This window comes from Peromyscus leucopus, chromosome 14, assembly GCF_004664715.2.
Source record: "Peromyscus leucopus breed LL Stock chromosome 14, UCI_PerLeu_2.1, whole genome shotgun sequence".
Classification (NCBI taxonomy): Eukaryota; Metazoa; Chordata; class Mammalia; order Rodentia; family Cricetidae; genus Peromyscus; species Peromyscus leucopus.
In genome coordinates this window covers 29,453,542-29,479,104 of record NC_051075.1, presented here as the reverse complement: position 1 = coordinate 29,479,104, position 25,563 = coordinate 29,453,542, and the positions used below count along the sequence as shown (strand labels likewise).

Genomic DNA, 25,563 nt, shown 5'->3' with positions numbered 1-25,563 from the left:
GAATGTTCAACATGAGAACCTTGCCTTCTTTCCCCCAGTGTTTACCCATGCACATGTTTTGAGTGTAGGAATAAAAATGTAGGGCAGTAACCTCATCTAAAAATGTCAGAGAAGCCATATTCAAAAGGAGATGCTTACAAATCCTGTTGAATAAAATTGAGGAGATGAAACAAAGGTAGAACTTTAGGAAAGGGGAAAGGAAAAGCTGAGACACTCAAAAATGTACTAGCTCAGAATGTTTAGACACCCTCAGATAATTCAGTGATGCTTGAACAAGATGGTGTTAACCACACTGTTCAATTAGTAAATCCTATTCAGAGTATAAAATGGTGGGTGTTTTTCAATCTAAATAAGCTCTAAAGACCTTTGAATATGTGAGAAAGTGAACAGAAGGAAAACAATGGAATTATTTTATAAATGAGCTATATGAAACTCTTCCACGGCCATAAAGCAGCATGGAAGCATAGCCACAAATAAGTGAGCATGAAGCTGATTGTTGAGTAAAACCCCAGGCTCTGTTTTGAATAGATTGTAATGGGGAGTATCATTCAAATATATTTTCATCTTTGCACTTGAGGCCCAACAGCCTATATTATGTAAACAGAATGAACAGAGGAAAAACCCACACCTAATGAGGAACTGCAGAAAGTTGCTTCTACAAATTAGTAGACACACAGCATCTTTAACATCCTGAAACCTCTATCTCTCCCCTCCCTCCCTCCCTCCCTCCCTCCCTCCCTCCCTCCCCCCCCTCTTTCTCTCTCTCTCTCTCTGCATGTGTGTAGTGTGGGGGAGGTGAGATGAAGAGTCTAGCTTCACAACTGAATTGCAGTAGCTCACACATTTAATGAAAATTCACAAGTCAAAACAGCAGCCTCACACAAGCTCTAATCTAACATGTACTATCTCTAAACCACAGAGAACAGAGTGGCAGAGACCCAGAAGAAGCCTTATGTGCGGAATCCTAACCCACACTGGGAAGAGCACCTATCTCTCCTATAATATCATAATAGTTCTAAAATGTTCAGAGCCAGACACAACATTTGTAATTAATAATTCATCATATTTTAAGAATCTTTCCCCTACTAATTTTTCCTCCTAACAAACACAACAAGCATATTTGCTGCTGTAACTTCAGATCCTAACACTGTGTATGATGTGGGTAAATGTTCCAAATAAACATGTATTAAGTGATTGTATCAATTTGTAAAAGATACAAAATGTGATGACCTAAGAAGAGATCCAGGTTGGAGAGATGACTTTTCTCCTCTGTCTTCTCTGACAAACGGCTTCCTGAGGAGCATATAGGATTTTATAAGGAGAAAAGAAACTTGACATTTCAGTCAATACAGGAACTAAGAGCTGATATTGCAGAAAGCCGTAACCCTTACAGAGCAGTTTCTGTCAAGAATTTGAGCCAAATGTTACATGAGCAGTGAGGAAAAGGAAACCAGAAAAAATTAACTGAGCAATTTACAGATGACTTTTCAGTAAAAACATCAAATGATAACACTGAGAAAAACGTTGTTTCTATTTGTAATAAAATTAATTTCTAATATATAGTATTCTTTATGATCAGTTGTATAAATAGAAACCAAGTACATTTCGCTGTTTCTCCCACAAGAGGACATACTTTTATGAAATTTCCAGGGACATAGGTCTCAACCTTATATTCTCTAGTCAAGTTTTTGAAATTAGAAGATTAGCTAAGTAGCAAAACTGTCACTACAAACAAGTTTAATATTGAGTTAGTCACTTAGAAAGTTCACTTGACTAGCATATCTCCACTTAAATATCAGTGTAGGTAATGGGACATAAATTGATGCACAGATGCTTTTATTTCCACCCATTTGTCACTGAAAATACAATATATATTTAGAGTAAAGTGAAATTGAAATTTCATTTCTAAAATTAGGATTTAATGAATATGATGTTATATAACTGTTAGAATCAAATTCGGAGATGTTGATAAGTAAGGATCTGATAAAAAACAATAACACTCAGCAAATGGAAGAAGAACTGATAATTCTTCAGAGGACCAAACTTGATTATCTGAGACATGTCCTTTGGACACCACAGTCACTCCCCTGGGTCACTTGGACTAGACCAGACAAAAACTACTCTTACCTGCTCTTTTTGCAATGTCCCTGGGGTGATGTACAGACTCATGGTTGCCCAAGATGCTGAGAGCAAGTGAAGTTAAAGGCACAGCTCTGAACAAGACATCCATATAAACCACCACCCCTAAAGCTGATGAAAAACTGCAAATGAGGGAGCTGGAAGTATGTAAGTGACAGAAGAGAGGGAAAGTGGCTGAGAAAGACACCGTCATTAACTAACAACAGTTGTGGTTACCTACACTGAGCCCACACAAGACTGGTCCTGTCCACAATCAGTCATGGGAGGGGTAGGAGCTCATGGGGTCCTACCTCCCCCACTGCAGTATTGGCTACTGATAAATTCTCCAAGTGTAACCAGTCATTGTCTTTAGCTGTTCACTACTGAACCCAGGTTCTAATGAGCTTCAAACTCACTGTCCAACAGAAAGAATTGGCCAAGTTAAACTCAGTGGTTCACAACATGAAACAAAGCAAGAATGAGATTTGGGATGCAGATAAGCCAAGATGGGAGAGAGCAGATGTTGACAGTTATCATTATTAATTATGTATTTGTGAAACTGTCAAATAGCACTTTTTTAACATTTTATGATTTTATCTTTTAATTGTGTATGAATGTGTGTGAGCATGGACATGAGTACAGTTTCTATGCATAAAATGCCTTGAGCTGAAGTTACATGTAACTCTAAGCTACCTGCATGTGCGGTGGGAATCAAATTCTGGTCCTCTTCAAGATCAGGATGTGCACTTAACCACTAAACAATCTCTTCAGCAGCACCCCCCCCCCCCCCGCAAGCACATTTAATTAATAAAAATTAAATTAGCTTGAGAATTTTAAAACATTTTATAGATCTTCGTTGCCTTTGTTTCCTTTTCACTGCTATTTATTTTTCTAAAAATTAACTTTCTGTGGAATGGGAATAGGGACTAATAGCAGATAGGTATGCAGATTCTTCTTTTTTTGGTATGCAGATTCTTTTAGAAAAAAAACAGAACTTTCTGGAATTAACTGGTAGTGATGGTTTCACAGCTTTGTGGTTTTCTTGAACACCAAGAAATGGTACATTTTACAGGTTGAAGTATATAGCAATGGGAATTATATCTCAGTTAAGAACTATGACATAAATGTGAAGGATACATTATTTCTAGTTCTTCTATGAAAGGACTGAGAAAATCTCTCATTGGCACATGATTCTCTTGCATGTATGAAGACTGGAGTTCAATCATGGGTGCCACCAATAAATATACATATTAAGTGTGAAAGTTTTTGGAAATGATAATTCTTATTTAGAAGTATATTTTAAAAGATAAAACTTAAAAATTTTCATTGTAGGAGTGCATATAGTTGTAGCGATGTTTTTCATTTATTATGTAAAAAGTTTAATATGAAAAAAATCTTGGCTTCAGCTGTTCTAGGTGTGAATGTGCACATCTGTAATCCCAGGACTAAGGAAGCAGAGGCAGAGACAGGAGACTCTCTGTGGTTTTGGATCAGCCAGTTCTAAAAACTGAATTTCAGGCTAGCCAGGGCTACATACTGAGACCCTGTCTCAAATATAGATAGATAGATAGATAGATAGATAGATAGATAGATAGATAGATAGATAGATAGAGATAGATAGATATGAATAAATAAATAGCTTACTTGTTCAGTTGCATCCACATTTTTTTAAAAAAAAATCTGTCAATGTTTATTATTTTAATCAGTTTTCAAGATTGGTCACTTGTAGGGCTTTTTTTTTTCTTCATTTGGTTGCTTTATAAATATAAATTAATTTGAATACATAGTTTAATTTATTGCATTACAATAAATTTTTTAAGTGTTTGTGTTTTAGTGTAATGGTCTCCTCTTCCATCTGAATGGTAAATACTGCTAAAGCCAAGTTTACAGATAAAAACCTTCCTACTTCTTTCTCTGAGAACATGAAGATGTGAGCTAAGAGTTCAGCATAAAACATATTTTATTATGGAGGTCAAAAACATGATTAAATCCTAGAATACTTTCAGTGTTCAGATTTTACAGGCCATTCTCCTCCAGCACCTACCCTAATCAAATCTCTAAATAGAGAAAAAACTTGAAAGAATGAATCCTGTTGGCATTTTAAGATCTTGGTAATTCTTTTGAGGACCAAGGCATGGGCTTTGTGTTTTTGCAGGATTGAGAAATTTTTACAAAGAGTGCATTTGTAAATATCTTTGACATTATAGTTGGCATGTAAATATATAATGTATATTAGCCTTTCTTTGTTACTGAGAGATAAACACTTTTATTTAATATATAATCCTATGTATGAAAATACACATGAACTTTTTATTATTATTAATTATTAAATAAACAAGTTTGCATGTTACATACAAAGGAAAAAAAGTTTCAAAATTATAAAAGAGAAAATTGTCACCTGACCTTCCCATCACAGACAGAACCATCATCTACTTTACTCAGTATTTTTTTTTTGGTTTTAACCATGCATATTTTTAGTTATTTGATGATATCCTTTAGAATTTACCTGATTTTTTTCTGTTGTAGATATTCCCTGGCCTGTATGTCCTTTTTTTATTTTTTTATTTTATTTTATTTTACAATACTATTCAGTTCTACATAATAGCCACAGATTCCCTTGTTCTCTCCCTTCCTGCCCCCCTCCGCTTCCCCCCAGCCCACCACCCAATCCCACCGCCTCCAGATCAGTATTTGATCCCTGCCATAAATATGCATTAATACATATTTAACAAACAAAGCAGCAGCTAGAATTACTACATGTAGGGATTTTGAAAAACTGTATCTGTGTTTGAGTTTGTAGTTAAGTGGCATATATAAAAAGTAATCAAGCATACCACAGTATTATTACATGGAACTAAAATGTAATGCAGATTCTGGTATATATAACTAATATTAAGAAGATTCACTGCCGGGCAGTGGTGGCACACACCTTTAATACCAGCACTTGGAAGGCAAAGCCAGGTTGATCTCTGTGAGTTTGAGGCCAGCCTCATCTACAGAGTGAGATCCAGGACAGGCACCAAAACTACACAGAGAAACCCTGTCTCAAAAAACAAAACAAAACAAAACAAAGAAAAAAAAAAAAAACAGAGGATTCACGTGGGTTTTAATAATAAATATCTGCCATTGTTGCTACAAACTCTATCAGGAAATAAAAAGAACCAGTGCCTTGATTGTCTTGCCTTATATCAGTTTTATATTTTAATTGCACTCATATTTCATAAGAGATCATACGTTATTTAACAGTTGTGTGTTTATCTTTATGTTGGTTTAGAACGGTATTGAGGTAGAATTATGGAAAGTTCCGTCTTGTTATTTTTTTTATATTTTATTTTATTTTTTATTTTACAATACTATTCAGTTCTACAAAATAGCCACAGATTCCCTTGTTCTCTCCCATCCTGTCCCCCTCCCCTTCCCCCCAGGACACCCCCCATTCCCACCTCCTCCAGATCAAGGTCTCCCCCGAGGACTGGGATCAACCTGATAGACTCAGTCCAGGCAGGTCCAGTCCCCTCCTCCCAGATTGAGCCAAGCGTCCCTGCATAAGTCCCAGGTTTCAAACAGCTAACTCATGCAACGAGCCCAGGACCTGGTACCACTGCCTAGATGCCTCTCAAACAGATCAAGCCAATCGACTGTCTCACCTATTCAGAGGGCCTGATCCAGTTGGGGGCCCCTCAGCCTTTGGTTCATAGTTCATGTGTTTCCATTCATTTGGTTATTTGTCCCTGTGCTTTATCCAACCTTGGTTTCAACAATTCTCGCTCACATAAACCCTCCTCTTTCTCACTAATTAGACTCCCATCGCTCCACCCGGGGCCTAGCCATGGATGTTTGCATCCAATTCCTCAACTGGAAAACCTAAAAGAAATGGACATTTTTCTGGATAGGTACCATATACCTAAGTTAAATCAAGACCAGATAAACTATTTAAATAATCCAATAACCCCTAAGGAAATAGAAACAGTCATTAAAAGTCTCCCAACCAAAAAAAGCCCAGGATCAGATGGTTTCAGCGCAGAATTCTACCAGATCTTCAAAGAAGAGTTAATACCAATACTCTCTAAATTGTTCCACATAATAGAAACAGAAGGAACATTACCAAACTCCTTCTATGAGGCTACAATTACCCTGATTCCTAAACCGAACAAGGATGCAACAAAGAAAGAGAACTACAGACCGATCTCCCTCATGAACATTGATGCAAAAATACTCAATAAAATACTGGCAAACAGACTCCAAGAACACATCAGAACAATTATCCACCATGATCAAGTAGGCTTCATCCCAGGGATGCAAGGGTGGTTCAACATACGAAAGTCCGTCAATGTAATACACCATATAAACAAACTCAAAGAAAAAAACCACATGATCATCTCACTAGATGCAGAAAAAAGGCATTTGACAAAATCCAACACCCCTTCATGATAAAAGTCTTGGAGCGATCAGGAATACAGGGAACATACCTAAACATAATAAAGGCAATTTACAGCAAGCCAACAGCCAACATCAAATTAAATGGAGAGAAACTCAAAGCAATTCCACTAAAATCAGGAACGAGGCAAGGCTGTCCACTCTCCCCATACTTATTTAATATAGTACTTGAAGTTCTAGCCAGAGCAATAAGACAACATAAGGAGATTAAGGGGATACAAATTGGAAAGGAAGAAGTCAAGCTTTCCCTATTTGCAGATGACATGATAGTATACTTGAGTGACCCCAAAGATTCCACCCAGGAACTGACAAAGCTTATCAGCAACATAGCAGGATACAAGATCAACTCAAAAAAATCAGTAGCCCTCCTATATACCGTCTTGTTATTTTTTTAGTAAAAGAATTCTATACTTATTAACAAATTTTGGTAAGAATCCAGCTCTACATTCTTCATTGGAAGGCAGTTGGTGGCGGCCTTTGAAGAGAATGATATAGTGTGGTTTAGCAATATTTGGTGTAATATAATGTGTTGAATTATATATTAACAAGTTCCCAAACCATCAAGACGGAAATGATTCCTAGACCTGTTCATATAAAATATTTTGAGGTACATTGTCTTGAAATTCAGACATCCAAATTTTGAAATAATGTCTCCTACTTTAATATAGTGCAGAATTCATATGTTTTACTAGATAAGCACACTTTAGAATATTGTTCCTTTTAAGGGTAGCCTTAAATGTTATGTTCATAATCTTTTTTTTATTAATGTGCATTGAAACTTAAGTCATTGCTTGTTTTTCTGCAGTTAATTCTGTTAAGGAAATATTGTTGCTATTATTTAACTAAAACTAACAACACACTGCTCATACCTATGAGCAAGGAGGATGTTCTGTAATTGATATCATCATTTATTATCTATTCTAGATGATTCTTCAGAGAAGAAAAACATTGAGCAGGAAGGTTACCAGCAAAAATAGAATATATCAAGTAATATAAAAATAGCTTTCTCCTCCCTGTCTTTTTCAATCTGGGTAGAATAATCACAGCATGATTCGACACAGGCTCCACAAAGTCTTCTTAGAGACTCACATTGTATTGAGGTAACTCTGAGCTACTGCATGTATAACCAGTACTAGGTTACAGCAATATTCTGTTTAAACAGTGATTGAATTCTCAATTACTCTGTACCACTGTCTTAAACTGTAACTTGAGGAAGGCTTCTTTCTAAACCATAGTGAGAAAACAGAGAAACAAGAAAGCCAATCTTATCTTCTTTCATGTCATTTTATTTTGCAATTCACACAAAGGATTTATAATTTCACTAATCCTCTCCTTTAAAATTTTTATTTGGAGTATAATTATCAAATTTTTTTTTCTTTTCATCCATTTTAACCTGAAAATTCTTCTGATAATACCTTCTTAGATAGCCTAATTTATATTCGATAGAATTTTGCTATGTAATCCAAGCAGGTAACCTTGACTATCTGTCTTTGAACTCACAGTTCTTTTGCCTCAGCCTCCTGAGTGCTGGGATTTCGGGCATGTGCCACCACATCTGCCTTTTGTTAAAAAAAAATTAAATACCAGTGATCAGTTGTCAGTTTCGCATTAAATGGCATAACTTTAGGGACATGCTTATTTATTATAATTATAGTGTTTGGCCTTCGGAGGCTAGAAGACAAATCTATTTGGTCCAGTCCTCTTCTTGCCATCCCATTATCATTTTGTGTAGCCAAGGTTTTATCCACTGAGCCATCTCATTTGCTGCATAAGTTCTTACAATGCATACTGCTTTATAACAATTGTCATGACTAAGCTATGGATATCTGGAGGTATATTAGTAGACTAGGAAACGCTGTTTAGTTACATGTGTTGCCTTCATGTAGCCCTTTACACTAAATTCTCCCATTTGCCTTCATTTACCTTGGTTTGAACTCCTCAGGTTATGCCATCACATAGGTTTGGACTTCCTTTGTTTCAAGACATTCAACAGGAAGTGATTGCTTATCCCTGTTCAAACCTTGCTTGCTATTATCACCTATGATCTTAAAATTAAATGATAGTAGAAAATCAAGACGAAACTTAATAAGAAAATAAGATTCTTCTTTAACTGAAAGTTGTAGAACTCCCAGAAATGAGTAAATCAAAATGAAGAGTTTTATGCTCCAGAATCATTAGAAATTAATTATGATAATGAAACAACATTCATCTGATCTCTGTTTTACAAAGAGGAAAAGACCTGATCCAGAGTTTTTAAAATCATGTTTAGGTTCAGGCACTGCCATTTTTCTCTTCTATAATTTCATTTAAATTTATTTCATAAATAATTAAAGGTTTTATACATACTACCTTTTAGCTTAGAATATATTCATAAACTTTTTAAAGTGGGGTTATTATAAACATACTTTTTATGCACATCAGATATTTATTATGACTGTGTATTTGAGAAAAAATATCTGAATGTGTATGTGTGTTCATAGTATATAGAGAGATGTATGTACATATATATTGACAGCTTTCCTCTGTTCTATAAATGCTGTGGGGGTTTGAATAGCAATGGCCCTCAGCCGGGTGGTGGTGGTGGTGCATGCCTTTAATCCCAGCACTAGGGAAGCAGAAGCAAGTCAATCTCTGTGAGTTCGAGGTTTGCCTGGTCTACGGAGTAAGTTCCAGGACAGTGAGGGTTACACAAAGAAACCCTGTCTCTAAATAGATAGATAGATATAGATAGATAGATAGACAGACAGACAGACAGACAGACAGACAGATAGATAGATAGATAGATAGATAGATAGATAGATAGATAAATGGTCTTGCTCTCATGTACTCATAGTTGAATGCTTAGGAAGTGACATTAGGAGGTGTGGTCTTGTTGAAGTAGGTACAACCTTGTTGGAGGAAGTATACCACCGGGGTGAGCTTTGGGCTTTTGAAGGCCCAAGCCTGGCTCAGTGGCTCCCTCTTTCTGCTTTCTGCTGATCCTGATGTAGAACTCTCTGCTCCTCTCCAGCACCATGTCTGCTTCCCACCATAATAATGGACAAAACCTCTGAACCCCTAATTAAATGTTTTCCTTTATATGAGTTGCTATGCTCATGGTATCTTCTCACAACAATATAAACCCTAAGACAAAAATAGTAAGATGAAGTAGATGAAAGAAAAGTAAATAGATGATCAATCGCTATATGAATATGTTCTTAGTGTACAGATATATTAGGGCAAAGTGCTGCTTAACAAATAGTGAAGGTGTTAATTAACTTCTCAATGAAACCAAACATAAAATTTACTTGTAATAAAATTTAATTAATGCTATTCATCTCCAAGGTTTTACAATAAGATTGACTTGATAAATTTCAATTTGCTTCTCTAAAATAACAGAATTTGCTACAGAATCTTAAATCAGGCAATGCTTACCATCAAAGCAAAATATTAGCATTTGGCCAAAGCTTCACTGGGATTTGAATTTCACGTGTAGATAGAGGAATGACCTTTCACAGAAAATAATTTTGAAAAAAAAAGGAAGGAAGAAAAGAAAAGAAGAAGCAGGGATGGGAGGTGAAAAGGAAATAAGGAGGGCTGGGAAATCTGTCTGCTGTATCTTGACTCCTTCCTGTGGTTACAGCAAACTTGGGTCACCAAATTAGGGATGACTAGGACATTGGTGAGGACTGTTGGGAGGTAACTTCTTGCACTTTTATGCCACCCCTTCTTTCCTTCCTCTCTCCTTTCTCCTTCTGCCTTTATATGCTGTGGTGATATAAAGCTGATGTGTTCCTGCTTTCCCATCTCAGAGAGGAATCACCCAGAGCAAAGCCAGCTCAAAGGCTGGATCTTGCTTTTCAACACTTCCAAAGCTGAGTCAGACACTGCTGTAAGACACCCCTGACATTGGTGAGCACCAGGAAATTCCTTTAATACTTGACCAATACCCGATGGGCTTTTCTCTTGCTGCTAGGTGAGTCCTATTAGCCTAGGTCCTGAAAATTCTTGTGCTGTGGAACCATGGTTACTTACCCTGGATCCCAATGAGTATAGACCTATTGTTGGGCCCTGACCCCCGTTCCTTGAGTAGCTGTTGCCTTGGTTGTTGACCTTGATCAGATGTCCTCCCTACCCTAATTCCCTGCTGGTTTTATTCCTCCTAAACAGCTTACCTGAGGTTCCTTGCTTGCGTATCCTGCATATTGGTGTAATGCTAGAATGTAAAATATCTGTGGCGAACTCTTGCCCTCCCAGGTTCTTCCACTGTGCTGTAAGCCTGTATTTAAGGCCTCTTCCCTCCTTCAATAAAGGGCATTCTACTGAGATGAATGTCCCGCTGTCTTGTCTCTGTTTTAATCCTCAGCCCCTTGCTCAGATATGAACGGGTAGGAGTGTGGGCTCTACAACCTACCAACTTCCTCTAATTTTTGCACTCTCATCTACAGGTCTGAATATATCTCTGGTCATCTCATTGTAAATGTAGTAAATTGTAAGTTGATATAATTATTTGATAGAAACAATTTGACAAAGTGAGTGATAATTCCAAATACATTCAATTCACATGGATTCTTCCTGTCTAAGATGCATCATGGACCTTACTACTTACTGTGCTAGCCATGAAGCCTCTCTGATCACATGCTTGGAGTCAGTTTGAGGGGACTGGCAGTTCTTATTCCAAATATTAGTGTCATTTCACAAATGGCATATGAAAAGAGACAAAAGAGGAAAAACTTCAAAAGCACAGTGAATTTAACTCCCTTCCTCTCCCTAAGTACCCCTAGTTTTTCAATCCAGCTTTGAATCCCTTGAACCCTGCTGCTCCCCTCTCCACTGCTCTTGCCCTCCCAAACACATGGTCCCCTTTTGCTTTTCTGATTTCTGCAGATACTCCAGGAAACACAATCACCTCTGAAGACATGGAGCTTGGGGGATGCGTGGGAGGGACTAACAAAAGGAAAAGGCATGGTAAAGATGATGATACTATCATTCAAAGAATATAAAAATATTAACATATTACCTCCTGGTTTCTTGTTGTTGTTTGACTTTGGAAGGAAGGGGTTTCTTTCAGTTTGTACATCATAGTCCAGGATAGGGGCAGATTACATTTGTGTGTGTGTGTGTGTGTGTGTGTGTGTGTGTGTGTACTGCTTCAACTAAAAGGTTACAAATATCAGCATTCAATGTAAACATCAACATACTCATAGTGATTACAAAGTGAAGCTCATTTCTTTCTGTCATAGCAGACAAGTCAGTTTTTATGCTTTACAACCACTTTCTAAAGCCAGTATTTTAAAAAGTTTTTAGCATGCATGTGACTGTCAGTTCAGTTAGTCAACCAGTACAGCCAGAAGACACATTTTCCAGCAAGACTGGTATGTTTCACTGAAATTCTCACTCTTCCTTTCCAGTTCCTTTTAACCTCCTTCCTGACTTGAACAAAGATACTTCATCCTTAATTATTTACTCCATATTTTTTAAGATATAATGCTATAAATAACTTCTGAGATGAAAGAAACTTTATTTTCCTAACATTACTGGATAAATTCAAGCATTAATTACACATATTGATTCATCACTTTCATGTCAATGAAGTAATATGAGCTAAACTCACATATCCAGATAAGAATTTCAGCTTTCAATGAAAGACATCCCAAGCAAAAGCAGAGTTTTCAGAGACAAGTTAGCATGACAGCAAAGTTACCTTGTTTCTCTAAAATACAGTCCATTTTCCTGAATGATGGAAGAATAGAAGTTATTTATTTCTTTACAATTCACTGAACAATAGATGAGGAGCCCCCATGGTACTGGACTGAGCCCACTGGATAGGCGAGACAGTTGTTTGGCTTGAAGATCCCCAGGAAGTAGGATCAGAACCTGTCCCTAGTGTGTGAGCTGTTTTTTGTTTTTTTAAACCTAGTGCCTATGGTGAGACACTTTGCATAGCCTTGGTGCAGAAAGGAGGGGCTCGTACCTGCCTCAACTGAATGTACCAGGCTCTGCTGACTCCCCATGGAAGACCTTGCCTTGGAGGAGGTGGGAATGGGGGGTGGGTTGGAGGGAGAAGACTGGGGGATGAAAGGAGGGAGGACAGGGGAATCTGTGGTTGGTATGTAAAATGAATAGAAAATCTCTTAATAAAAACAAAATTTATTTAAAAAAACAGTTCATTGAACAAGTGGGTCATATTTTCCTCAAAAACACTTTCCTGAAGCACCTTACTGATTTAATTATGTCTTTAATTGTATACATATGTTTTCTTTCTCCACAGAAGATTCCATGAACAACTTCAAAACAGCCCATCAATAGTGACTGTCTTTAGCTCATCTGACCATGCCCTGAGAACCACAAACTACTCAAGTTTGCTTTTAAATTTTTATCCCAACTGACTTAACAATAGTTAATTACTCCACATCTATACAATCCTTGCATTTAAACTGTTTTTAAAAAACAAAGTTATATGTTAAATTTGGAATGTAAAACATTGCTTGATATTATCCTAAAAGGATTTTTCTTTCCTGAGTTTTGTCAAGAAAGGCAGGACACTTGCAACAAGCAGTTATTCAAGCCACATATCATGGCCTGAGCTGTTAATGTAGAACTGCGCTTCCTCTTCAGTTCAGCAAATGTGTGATGCAAACGAAGATATTTATATTTATTGTGTATATAAATTAATAAATTTCTTATACTATAATATTAATAATAATTGGTGATTCCATTCAGTTATGGGGGAACTAGTGTGTGAAATGCATAGAATTCATTCTTTCCCTTCCAAGCCTTTGGGGTGCATAACAGTATTAGTCCCCTTCTGCAGATGAAGAAACTAATCCATATGATGCTACAAAATAGGCTTGTATATATATTGATACATGAAATACATAGAATATACACACTTTACTGTTTTAGAAGTCACTAGTAGAGGAAATGACAAATAACCAAATTAACATAATTTATCTAATATTAAACTTCAAAACCACATTAAGAAATAATAGAAAATGTAATAGAATATTCAATATTCAGTATAATCAAAAATTTTCAAATTTATAATTAAAATATACCATTGAAGGGAATAACATGAGTATGAAATGTAATTTCATGCATTTCTTTACAAACATATTTCTTTTACCAAGAGGGGACAAAAGATTGACTATGACAATACTCATATTAATATATAAAGTTCATACTAAGTAAATTATAGTAATTATTATAAAATAATTTTATTTGGACTTTTCTATGACCTAGATTCCACAGCTTATTATATCTCTAAATTATGATAATTCTAGGTAGAATAGTTTGATATGTTAATGACAGCATTGTTAAATAACTTTAAATAATGAAGCATTCATAATCCCAGCATAAATTGCCCAATCTAGATTTAATTTACTAAGGAAGTGAATATAGAATATGAATTGTTGAAGCAAAATTAGAAGAAAAAATGAAATCATGTAATTTTGACAATGACAAAATGTCACTCTGGAATAAATCAAGCCCAAATGCAATGTGGAGAGGCTCACGTATCCCTAGGTATTATGTTAAAGGTGGGAAACCCAGGCATAAGGTGACCTTTTTCATGGAAACGTGAAATTTTCCAATGCTAGCAAATTCTAAGTCCCCTAATAGATAACCTATAAAGCAGTTGAAAGACATACAAATATAAAATTTGGCAGTTGATGAAATTATATAAAAAGCAAAGGAAATAAAGAATTTGGTGTATATTTGAAATATGGCCTCATCTAAGGAGGTGGTTGGAGCACATATATATAATAATTGTTACCAAACTATCATGAGAGGTAGGATACAGGGGAACTCCCCCAGGTATAGAAGCTTTAGCACCTTCTTTTTTTTTTTTTTTTAAGCACCTTCTTTAGAATCAGAAGTACTTAGCTTTGAGTTCTGACCTTCTCATCTATCATCTGCATACGGTAGCCATCTAAAATGAAATGCTCTGAGTTTCAGTTTGAAGGTCTAAAAAATAGAGATGCTCACAATGAAGCTGCAAGTCTACTGTATAAGCGGAAGTAAAAATCAAAGCAACTGATGTAGGCTACCTTCTCAGAAGAAGATGAACAAGTTGATAAGACCATGTGATGATGCTGTCATCTACTATATCACATCTAAGAAATGTTGGTACCTTTCAATGATTCCCTTGTAAGACATATGACAGGAAAGAGCATGTGTTATGTCAGAGGAAGCCTTAAGACTCCTAGTCTGAGGCTCTCATATCCAACAATTGTTCTATTTTCTTAATAAATTCTCATTTGTGAGTTAAAAAGTGAAACTGATGGACTGAAAAATACATTCATAAAAGCAAAATGAATCAAAGAAAAATCATATAGTTAAGGCAGAAGCGAAAGAAAAAATTAGTGTAAATTGCTCAGAGCATGCAATGGACTGGCTGGCCCCTGAGGACCCTTTCCAGTTCCTAGCATATACAATGGAGACGGGGAGTCATTAAGAAAAGATTAATTATATTTACTCTTGATCTGTCAATTTTGATAACCGTTTGCATTCTATTTTATATGTAAGGCTTTAAAAAATCATTTTAAACATAATGCCCCAAAAGAATAGCATGCAAAATTTGGTCCATCGTCCTTATCTAAAGACTGGTTCTTTAGGGACACCAGGAAAGGGGAGATTTGCTACATCTTTCTGCCTTCAACCTCTCTCACCTTGTTAGAAAACAATTAATTTCATAAGGAAGCTGAGGAGGCTGCTTGGAGCGTAGATGCTGATTTTATTTTAAAAAGAACATGCAAACAGAATTAATTAATATTCTAGAAATAAACCACCTAGTGTCTGTCAGTAAATTAAAAAGCAAAGACGAGATTAGCAACATGACTGTTTTTGGACTTTCTCCATGAAAGACAGTTTGCTGTTGCTCTACACTGGTTTTCCCACAGTAGCATCTACGCCATATTGACTGTGTCTTAAGAGAGACAATTGTTGAGAGTTTTCATGCATGTATTAAATAGTAAATAAATAATTATTAAAGAGTATAAAGGACATGATTGTAGTCATTTTTATTGATCTCAGAAAGTCCTTGATACATCCAGTTAAACAACTTAGGAGTGAATAATTTACATTTCTTTTTTCTTTTAAGATTTATTTATTTTTATGCACATGGGTGTTTTACCTGCATGTATGTCTATGTAGGGGTGCCAGGCGCTCTGGAACTGGAGTCATAGACAGTTGTCAGCTGCCATGTAGGTGTTGGGAATTGAACCTAGGTCCTCTGGAAGAGTACCAGTGCTCTTAACTACTGAGCCATCTCTCCAGCCCAAAGTATTTTTAGTTGTTGTTGGTTTTTGTTTTTTGTTGTTGTTGTTCTGTTTTTTTTTTCAAGACAAGGTTTCTTTGTGTACCCTTGCCTGGCCTTGAACTCATGGAGATCCTCCTACCTCTGCCTCCCAAGTGCTAGGATTAAAGGTGTGAACCACCACCACCCACCGCTCACCTACATTTCTTGTGTTACTCTGTTTCATTGTTTTGTATGGTCCTCATGAAGAACACCATCACAATCTGTAGGGGGGAAGGTAGGAAATATTTAAGTAATATGACCATTATGAGTAAAGCATGTAAATGGAATGTTGAAGAAGTAATCTCATGTTATTAGAGTCTAAACTCAGAAGAAGAGTACATTTCATCTCATGACCACTTTAGAGGTATGTGTAAAGGGGCTCTAAGACTTTCTTCAAGTTCAGATGGAAGAAAGGTACATGAATGCAAGACTGGCTTCACTTTTTTGTGCCCAAGTCAAAAGCAGAAATGATAGTCATACTGAAATCTGCATTATTTGTTGGCATTGGTTCTGTGCTTCAGTGAAATGTGGAACAGACAAACCAGAATTCATCCCAAACATCTGTTCAGACTGTGAGTATAACATTACTGAACATAAAATGTAAAAAGGTTAGCAACAATCAAATAAAATTGTCCCTAACTTGTGTGTGTATAAGCAAGGAAATTATGGGTTGAGGGTCTGAAGTAATTCAACTCTAATAATCCAAGGTACCATTATCAGGAATAAGGCCTTCCATATATGATACTACCTCTCCCTATGCTAAAATTAATAGAGGCTATAGGATGCCAAAATTTTATATCAACCAAAAGCATGACATTATGGCATACTTAAAAGAAATATAGAACAATCACTTTCAGTAAAGTGATTTTGAAGTTATTAAAGGCACAGGAATTTAACCAAAGAGAAAGTCAGCAGGGTAGCTTCAATATCTTTTAAAGAGCATGTCAAGAAAATTAGAAGTTTAATAGTTCTGTGTCCATTGTGTGTCAAAACATATTTCAGTGGTAATGGGTTTGAGTAGGTCATTCACTGACCAAGTAGATCAGTTCCTAGAGCCTAAGGTTTCTAAACCTGGGCAAATCGCCTGTTTTCCATCTTCTGCTTGGCTTCTGGATATATTGATCATAGTTCTCCTTGTCATCGTAACCTCATAGTTTTATTATTCCAATCATAGGATTTAAAGCTTTCCCCTTACTTTTATTGTTCCTTCCTTAGGCTCATGATAACTAAGAATGAGAAGATCACAATCACAATGAAGACACATAAGTTCCCAATCTATGGTAACACTGAAGCTGCTAGATAGTTCTAGTCTACAGTCATACTAGCTGATTTTGTGAGGACGTGAGGTTAGGAGAGGTTGAATGGCTTGCATTTTAGGTTGGACAGGGCTAAACATTAAATACAAAAAACTCAAATTTCATCTTGATAACTACTTTATAAAACCAAACCCTCCAGGACACAGCTTTGATTTCCCAACTGTCTCCCTCGTAACCACTACAAAATATACTTAAAAGAGGCCCAAATATCAGTTAATTAATAAATGTATCTCAAACTTATATGTTTATAGCTTTCATGTTTTTAAGACACTGTGTTCACATGGTCACAGTACAATGTGCTTCCTGATTGTCTCCCATAATTCCTATAAATAGCATGACATTTTCAGTTTTAAATTAGATGTAATTGTATTGAATATGACATAGCAAATTAAAAGATCTGTGACTATTAGTGTTATGAGGATATATCTCCATGTATAATAAAGCAACAGTGTTGATGTATAAATTAAAAGCACTTAATTTAAACATTCAATATTTTGAACAAAATTATTTTTAAATAAATTTTCATGGCTGTGGTTTTTATGATATAGATAAAATATATTATGATATAGATAAAATATATTATATTTTATATTTCATAACCTGTTGCTATTTTTATGTTTATTAATAATATACATCAATAATTTTGTATTTCCCAATACCCAAAAATCTGACTCTAATAAAAGTCTTTGTATAGTATAATTTCTTCCCCTTTGCATGATATATGTTCAAAGTCTTCCAAGTTCTCTTGATATTGTTTTAATGCATAAATTTATTATGTTTTTTTTCCAAATATAGCAGATATGTTAAATTGTTAAAATTCTTTCTAATGAAAATATTTTCTTTCAACTAATGAAAAAACCCAGTGAGAAAAATACTTCATTTCATACCACTGAGAGTTAGCTTTAATGTAGTTAATATGCTTCCAATAGTAAATCACTTTAATATGAATATCCTGTAGTTATGGAGGTGATGTCATTGAGGTCCAGGAAAACCTATTTCAAGATAGGAAATAAGGCTGAATGTGAGCTCAACAGCAGATTGTGTGCCTCGCATGAAGAAAGCCCTTCTTTGATTTGGAGAAATCAAAAGAAAATTGTATCTAGAGAATAAGTAAAATGTTCCTTTCTGGGCTGTTAGCACTTGATCAATGGCGCTGAAAAGATCAAAGGGAACTAGATGAAGATAAGCAACATTGTTTGGCTTCTGTTCCTGTTAAAATACATTAGTTGTGATAGAGAATATTTTGAAACAGACTTACTTTTTTTCAAACATTTTGTAAAAATTCTGAAACTTTTCCCAACATTTGCTAAAGGCATTCTGAACTTTAATCATGTATCTTATTATGTCCTTTCTAGGGCCCTTTATGTAGTAAAATCTAAAAATAGATCCAATTTTCTTTCCAAATCCTGCAATTATGCTTCACGGGGACTGTAACATTAATTCTAAGAAACTCCATTGAAAGTATTTGCAATGTGTTATGTAACTCACAGTGTGTGTGTGTGTGTGTGTGTGTGTGTGTGTGTGTGTGTGTGTATGTTTGTATAATCAATCTACCAAGAAGATTCAAAAGAGTATAAGATTTAGCATGGGATATATTTCTTTTCTATGAATATACTTTCTAGGAAGGAAAAATTTGATCATTTGCCATTTTTCTATATAACCTTGGGAATTCCTGTGTAACAAGGTAATTTCCCAAATAACCTAGTAGGTTAAGAAATATGAACTATCAGTTTCAGACAAAAACATATAAATAATTTTTGTAGCTTAAATACTGAAACCTGTTCATGCACTTTACTTGGCACCAGTTCACTGATAGTACATTTATATAACCATGTAATTACATTGTAATTTTCAATCATTTGTTACCTATCATTCATAATTACTGTTAGATTGTCATATAACTTAGCAAAAAGCCTTCTGTCAGAGCAGTATCTACCAGAATGCTATGTTTTTTTTTACAAGCTTTAAATATAGCATTAACTATTTCTGAATAAAATTCTTCTGTTTCCTCTTTACTTGTTGAGGTCTTCATAGTCCTGTACAATTTAGGGAGAAGGAGTATAAAAAAAGATGCTTTACCTCTAGATAGAATAATTTCTATGATTGCAAACATAAGAGCTTATTAATTTCACTATGCATACACCACAGAATATATAACTTTTATTTCCTTAGATTCTAAAATAGAAGGGTGACACATGAGTATGAATGTGAGCTACAGAAATTGAATAAATGGGTCTATTCTTGAGACTTAACTGTGTACATGTGTCACTGGAATGATTTACCAAAATCTGTTAGTTCTGTATCTTAAAGAGTAACACTCATATGTAGGAGGCCTACATTTTGATCTTTACTCTTCCATGAAACATAAAGCTTAGAATTATTTGTATGGTACCAAAAAAAAAGTAAAAAAACCATGAAAAAAATGCCAGTATGTTCCATTTCTAACTAAACAAAATCATTAGAAAAAGGCAACAGGTTAGCTAGTTAATTCTTTAAAAATTTTCAAGTGACTTTTCTTCTTTCAATATTGACAAAGATGCTTTCAATGCTATGTATATGAATGAAGACCTGAATAGTTGCTGTGGAGTAGCTTCACTGACGGACAGGAAGAGAGTTAGATTGTTGTAAGTGTCTCATCCTTACCATGTACCAGCACAGCAAGCAAGTCAGCAGAAAGCTTGGTCCTAATTTCACCAGCTAGAAAACTCAGCAAAACGCACCAAGCCACAAGTGCTTCAAGCAGCTTCAATGGGCAAAGAAAAAGGATATTCCTTCTCGAAGATGGAGGGGGATGTAACATAGGACTGTGCTTAAATAACAAATGCACTAGAGTATAGTGCTTTAACACCAAGAATCTATTGACATGCAGGAGAGAAAAAATAACAGTTAAAAAAATTAAAAAAAATGAATAAGGGTGGGACAATTCTTCAGATAACTATGTCTCTTCTATTTCTCTGGAGGGAAAAGAAAGATATTACCTTTGACTGGTATCAGGGAGAGATAAACATTGATGAACTATTCCCTAAACAAACTAGTACATGAATCTCATATCAACCTGAAATATGTGAGCGTATTCATGTATACATTACATTTTTGAATTTAAAAAAAAAAAGAGGTATGTGAAACACAGAATACAGGTCTTGTTCAAGGTCATTCTTTTCACACAGGAAAAGGGAATCACTAAAAGACATCATCTAGAAGAAGAAAATCTAGTGTCAATTCCTTTCAACCTGACTCTGTTCCTGGGTGCTTCCTGTTCTTTTCCTTTTAGGAATAACTAGGAAAAGATTTGACAAGGAGGAGATCCCTGCTGGGAAGTTTCCTATCAATTTTTTCACCCCTCAGCTATCCAGAACACTTCTGCCTGGGGATAATGTCTAAAAAGGGGGATAGAATCTCATCTCCAACCCAGCTTTAGCTAGCCTGCTTGCTTGCTTTCTTTCTTTCTCTCTCTCTCTCTCTCTTTCTTTCTTTCTTTCTTTCTTTCTTTCTTTCTTTCTTTCCTTCCTTCCTTCCTTCCTTCCTTCCTTCCTTCCTTCCTTCCTTCCAGCTGTTAGAAGATCTATTTCCTTATGATATTTAACCTAGCTCCAGTCCTCCAGAGAAATGACCTTTTTAAACCTGAATCACACTACAATGTATGTTCAAGCTGAGGATTTAAATTCTGGTTTATGGATTTGTCTGCCTACCCTGATGATGGGTGCACAAAGATAAGAACTGACGTGTAAAATATGAAATCCACAGTGAGAAAAGGCCAAAGGGAAGTAAAACCGAGGTGGGAAAACAATTATCTTCCCAGCACCACCATTCTTAGCAGAATTTTTTATTTTTCTTAGTCATCTTCTGGATATGTCTGAGCTATTTGCTTACAAAATTATGAGATGTTTACCACATAAGTCAGCTTTGTATATAGCATGCTCTGAGTGATAGATTTCAAATAAATTCACAAAATAAAGAAAAAAAGAAAGAAAAGAAAAGATTTGGGGGAAATTATCTTTAATTCCTTCAAATCTTGCTTGTTTGTTTTGTTTTCTGTTGTTTGTTTGGTGTTTTATTTTCATCTCTATCTTTTTGAATGTGGGCAATGAGATAGATTATTTTTCTCCCCAGTCTCCAGATAGTGGTGCATGGATTTTCTTACTGTCAGAGTTGAGTTAGTCTTTATATCCTTTCTCTGCGTTGAAGTTAAACACTAAATCTGTCTGAAAAGTCTGAAAAGTCCTAGACTTTATGTTTGAGTTTAAAGTGGAAGTCGAGTTGATTTTATATGCTTTGTTTTAATTGAAGGCAAAATAAAGCTACAAATGGCCCAATGGAATCTAGGAGAGCATGAGAAAAAAAAGAAAGAAAGAAAGAAACAGGGATCTCGGAAATACACACTTAGCTTCAAGGTTTCAATCCTGATAAATCATGCAATGTTTGAATGTCAAACAATTTTCGTAGCCAGCTTTCATTACATGGGGAGGGGTTAGTGGGAAGGGAGGCGGTAGTCATAATAGATGGTCAAACACCACCGCCCTATTCATCTCCCATTTCTCTTCCCTTAGACCTGGGCAGCCACCACCGCTACAATGTGCCCCACTGTCTGCCAGAGTGCCTGCTGAGCGCTCCAGCCCCGCCCCAAGTAGTGTCAAAGCAGACCTGCCAGCTGCAGTGGTGGAGCCCAGCCCCCAAAGCCCTCTGCATACATGGCCTTGTAGCACCACCATTCTGCCAGGGCTGCACCAGCAGCCCAATCGAGACTCTAGAGCAGGACTTGGGGACATCAGCGCGCAGGGACAACTAGAGCAGCTACCCATTAGCTTGTAATCTGCAAATGCCATCATATGGATATCTATAGAAACGAAGGGAATAGAAGGCAACCAGGCAGTCTCCATATACTTCCGAAACAGCGTTAGCAAACAGAAGACACCACCCCACACTCTGCTCCACCTCCATCAGTCTGTTCCTGTCTCTGCCTCCCAGATCGGTGAACTGGGGACCCACCAGGCCAAACCTCAGTGGCAGTGGCATGCTGCCAGCAGGCAGATCCTAAAGGCGGGAGACAAAACCAGCACTCCTCAGCTGAAATTTTCAGACCATCTTCACTATGGAATTAAACATTGATGAGACTACTTTGGAAGTGCTTTATGTTGTTAATTCAAATGCCCTCGAGAAAGAAGTGAATTTTTCTGTAGGGAATAGGCAACCGTGGTGATGGGAAGGAAGAAATGAAGAAGGTGCAAAGATAAGGGGGCACTGGAAGTTAACTAAATTTGTTCTGCCTCCTCCAATGAAGGGAATCTCCATTTTCACATATCAGATCCAATATGCTAATTAGGCAGTCTCAAATTCAACCAGGTTTTAAATCAAAGCAATGGAAGGAATTTTCAAAATACCTATTGTACACAAACAGCAAACAGGGAACACAAGCTTCTGTCCACCTCTGTGATAAAGCAGGGGGGCCAGGACTGATGTTGTCACCGGGGCTGGGGTTGGGTGGTGGCTATTGGTTTTTGGCCTCCTTCTCCCAGACATAAAAACGACTTCTTGCATGCATCTATTCTGATACATCAAACCAAACCCTGGCAGTTAAACACCTCATCTCAATACACACCCATGACAACGAATTCCTTTCCATGCTAAGCAAGTCCCAAGAAAACTCCATTTCACATCAAAGTCTCCAGATGCGTAATTCACAACTACTAAAAGGATCTGGCAAGATCGTACACAACAGGGGGAGGAAAACAACCGGGCACAAGAGGTAGAAGGGTCAGGAGGAGGGGGAAAAAAGATCTTTGATAGATGTGGGGGGCGGGGTAACAAACACGGGATCTCACTCCAGTATCTGGAGGGTTGGATACCAAATGGTCCGCAACAACCATACCCTGAAGGAAACGTGAACCATTCATCTCTAGCACCTTCAGACAGGTTCGACAAGCCTGGCCCTTTTCAAAAAGTATCTTCAGGCTTGATGTATTCATTTATCTTTAGATTTCACTACCACACTACGTGCTTAGGTATAGGCTTACATTCTATGTACCAGGAACTGTATGTCCCCTCACTGAGCAAGCGCCCTTGGGTACCCAGCCCTTCCTAATGATTTTCAAAACATTAATAAGTAAAGTAGCCTGCAATGCAGATACGATGCTAGAAACAAGCCCTTAAGGAAAGTGGGTGAGGCAAGTAGTCCTTCATTGTTACCTGGTGCCTCTAGGGGGAAAGACGGTCATAGGAGGACTTTCTGCCTGCAGGTAAGATCCAGGCAAGGTGGCTCCAGGTGGCTTTCACGGCTGTACTGGGGTCTTGCTCATCACTTCGCTGCCCTTTGCCATAGCTCAGCACCCGCATCCTAGGGAGTCAGAGAGGTGGCTCCTGCCACTGCCGCCACTGCCCGCAGGTCGCGCTGGGTGGGGAATCAGCGCAAATCGCCCCATGAAACCGATGGATCCGCGCCCGGGGAGCCGGCAGAAGCAGGGCGGCCGCGCACACACACATACACACACACACACACACACACACAGACACGCTCACACACACTCACACATCCTCAGCTGGGCGCGCGCGCACTCACACTTGCACAAGCACTCCCAGCCCCGCATCCGGAGGGAGAAACAGTACCGGTCCTTCTCAAGATCCGCTCCTGAAGCTCACCAGCCCACCGGCAAAGAGAGCAGTCGCTTTCTCACATAGCCCTTGATCACGTTTCCTTCAAGTTCTCCTGCAGCCCAAATCCTTGGAATTCAAAAGCTGGTGACATTTCGCTGGGGAGTAAGGGAGTCCTGGAAGGGCTATGGAACTGTCGGGGGTTCCTTAAGCAGTTTGAAAAGCAATCCTCATTACCTTGTTTATACAGTAAACCAGGTGGAAGTGCCGAAGTTTGGGCTTCAAATGTCGTGGACAGACACGTTCATATTCTTCTGACCGAAACAGGAAAGTCAAGATGCAGGGAAATAAGACAGCTGCAAGACCCTCTCTTGACCTTGCAATGTACCTGGAAGCTGGTTAATACAGCTACTTTCCAAGCCTCTGGATTAAGTGATCCATACACCTGGCTCCACAGCCCAGCAGTCGCCCGGAATCCAGCCAGGAAAACGGGTCTGGGCGTCCTCCGCGCTCTGTGAGAACCTGGGCATGGAGGGGCATCTCCGAGTTAACACATTTGCTTCTGGGCAGTTGGAAAAAAAGACTGTCAAATGCATCCGATAGGCGCGCACACATACATACACAGGCGCACAAACACACACATACACACACGCAGCTAGCTGGAAAGCGGCTTACAAAACACTAGAGAAACACCAAGATGACTTGAAAAGGTGGAAAACATCCAGGTTCCTGCCGGAAAACGGAAAGGCCAGCCGGGAGATTCCGAAAGTCTTCTCAGGTCTTTCAATATTCGTATTTCTATTCCTCTCTCCTCTTTCTATTTCTCGTTTCCAGAATGTTTCGTGGATCTGCCCCACCCCCCGTGCAGTTGCGCCTTTTTTTTTTTTCCTGGTATAACCGACCATGCAACATGAATTACATGGGTGGTTTGGGCTCACAGCTCCCCAAAGTCAAGAATCCCAAGGACCAGCTAGCTGAGAAGCCATTCACATCTTCAAGGGAAGAAGAAAAGCACACGCGCACACTCGCGTGCACGCACACACGCGCGCTCACGCGCGCACACACACACACGCACACGCACACACACACACAGTTCAGGCCGCTCTGCACACGCTCACCGCCTCCCTGCGCCGCTGCACACAGCGCGGTGGGCGCCCCTCCCGCTGGCCGAGGCTCTGGGGCGAGTCCACAGCTCAGGCGCGTGGCGGGAAGCTAAGGTCCGGGATCGCAGCCGCCGCCCCGGCAGGCCAGGGAGAGCCGCTTCCCAGGGCTGTGCGAGCGGGCAACGCCAGCCGCCTGGCCCGGAGGAGCTGCGCTCCGCGCTGCAGCATGGAGGCGGCAGCGGCGGCGGCGGCGGCGGGCGCGCGGCCGTGAGCCCGTCCCTAGCTGCAGTGACGAGTACGGCCGCACCTCCCAGACCCCTAGAATCAGGCGACACCCCAAGCCGGCGCCGCCAAGCTTTCGGCCTTGGTGACTCCTGGCTAGACGGGTTGGGAGAAGCGATTTACCGCTGGCGGGAGGAGAGGGTCAGCGCTGTGCCTGCAAATCCCCAAGCAGAGGAGGCGCGGGGGCGTTGCGGGCGGGCGGGGTTGGGGGAGGGGAAGCGGTGGCAAACCCGAAGGAAGAAAGCTAACTTCAGGGGCATCCCCCACCCGCCTCTGTTGGAAATGAACTGCCGATCTGATTGCCGGCTGTCGGGAGGTTAAGGGTTTTTTTTTTTTTTTTTTTTTTTTTTAAAAAAAAAAGGTGTCACCAGGTCTAGCTGTGGCTGTTAACGACAGTGTGAAAAGTGATTAGCTCCAACCCCGCGGACTGGCTGACGTTCCCAGG

General features: G+C 38.3%; 1 protein-coding gene across 6 annotated transcripts in view; it reads right to left on the bottom strand.

Moving 5' to 3' along the window:
* Lrfn5 (leucine rich repeat and fibronectin type III domain containing 5) overlaps nucleotides 1-24,951 on the bottom strand; it is a 284,027-nt gene extending 259,076 nt beyond the window's left edge. For all 6 annotated transcript variants that reach the window (XM_028889294.2, XM_028889295.2, XM_028889293.2 and 3 more), the window contains exon 1: nucleotides 23,332-24,951. The gene's annotated coding sequence lies outside the window, so the exon portion shown is untranslated. The remainder of the gene's footprint in view (nucleotides 1-23,331) is intronic.
* Between the last annotated feature and the right edge of the window lie 612 nt (nucleotides 24,952-25,563).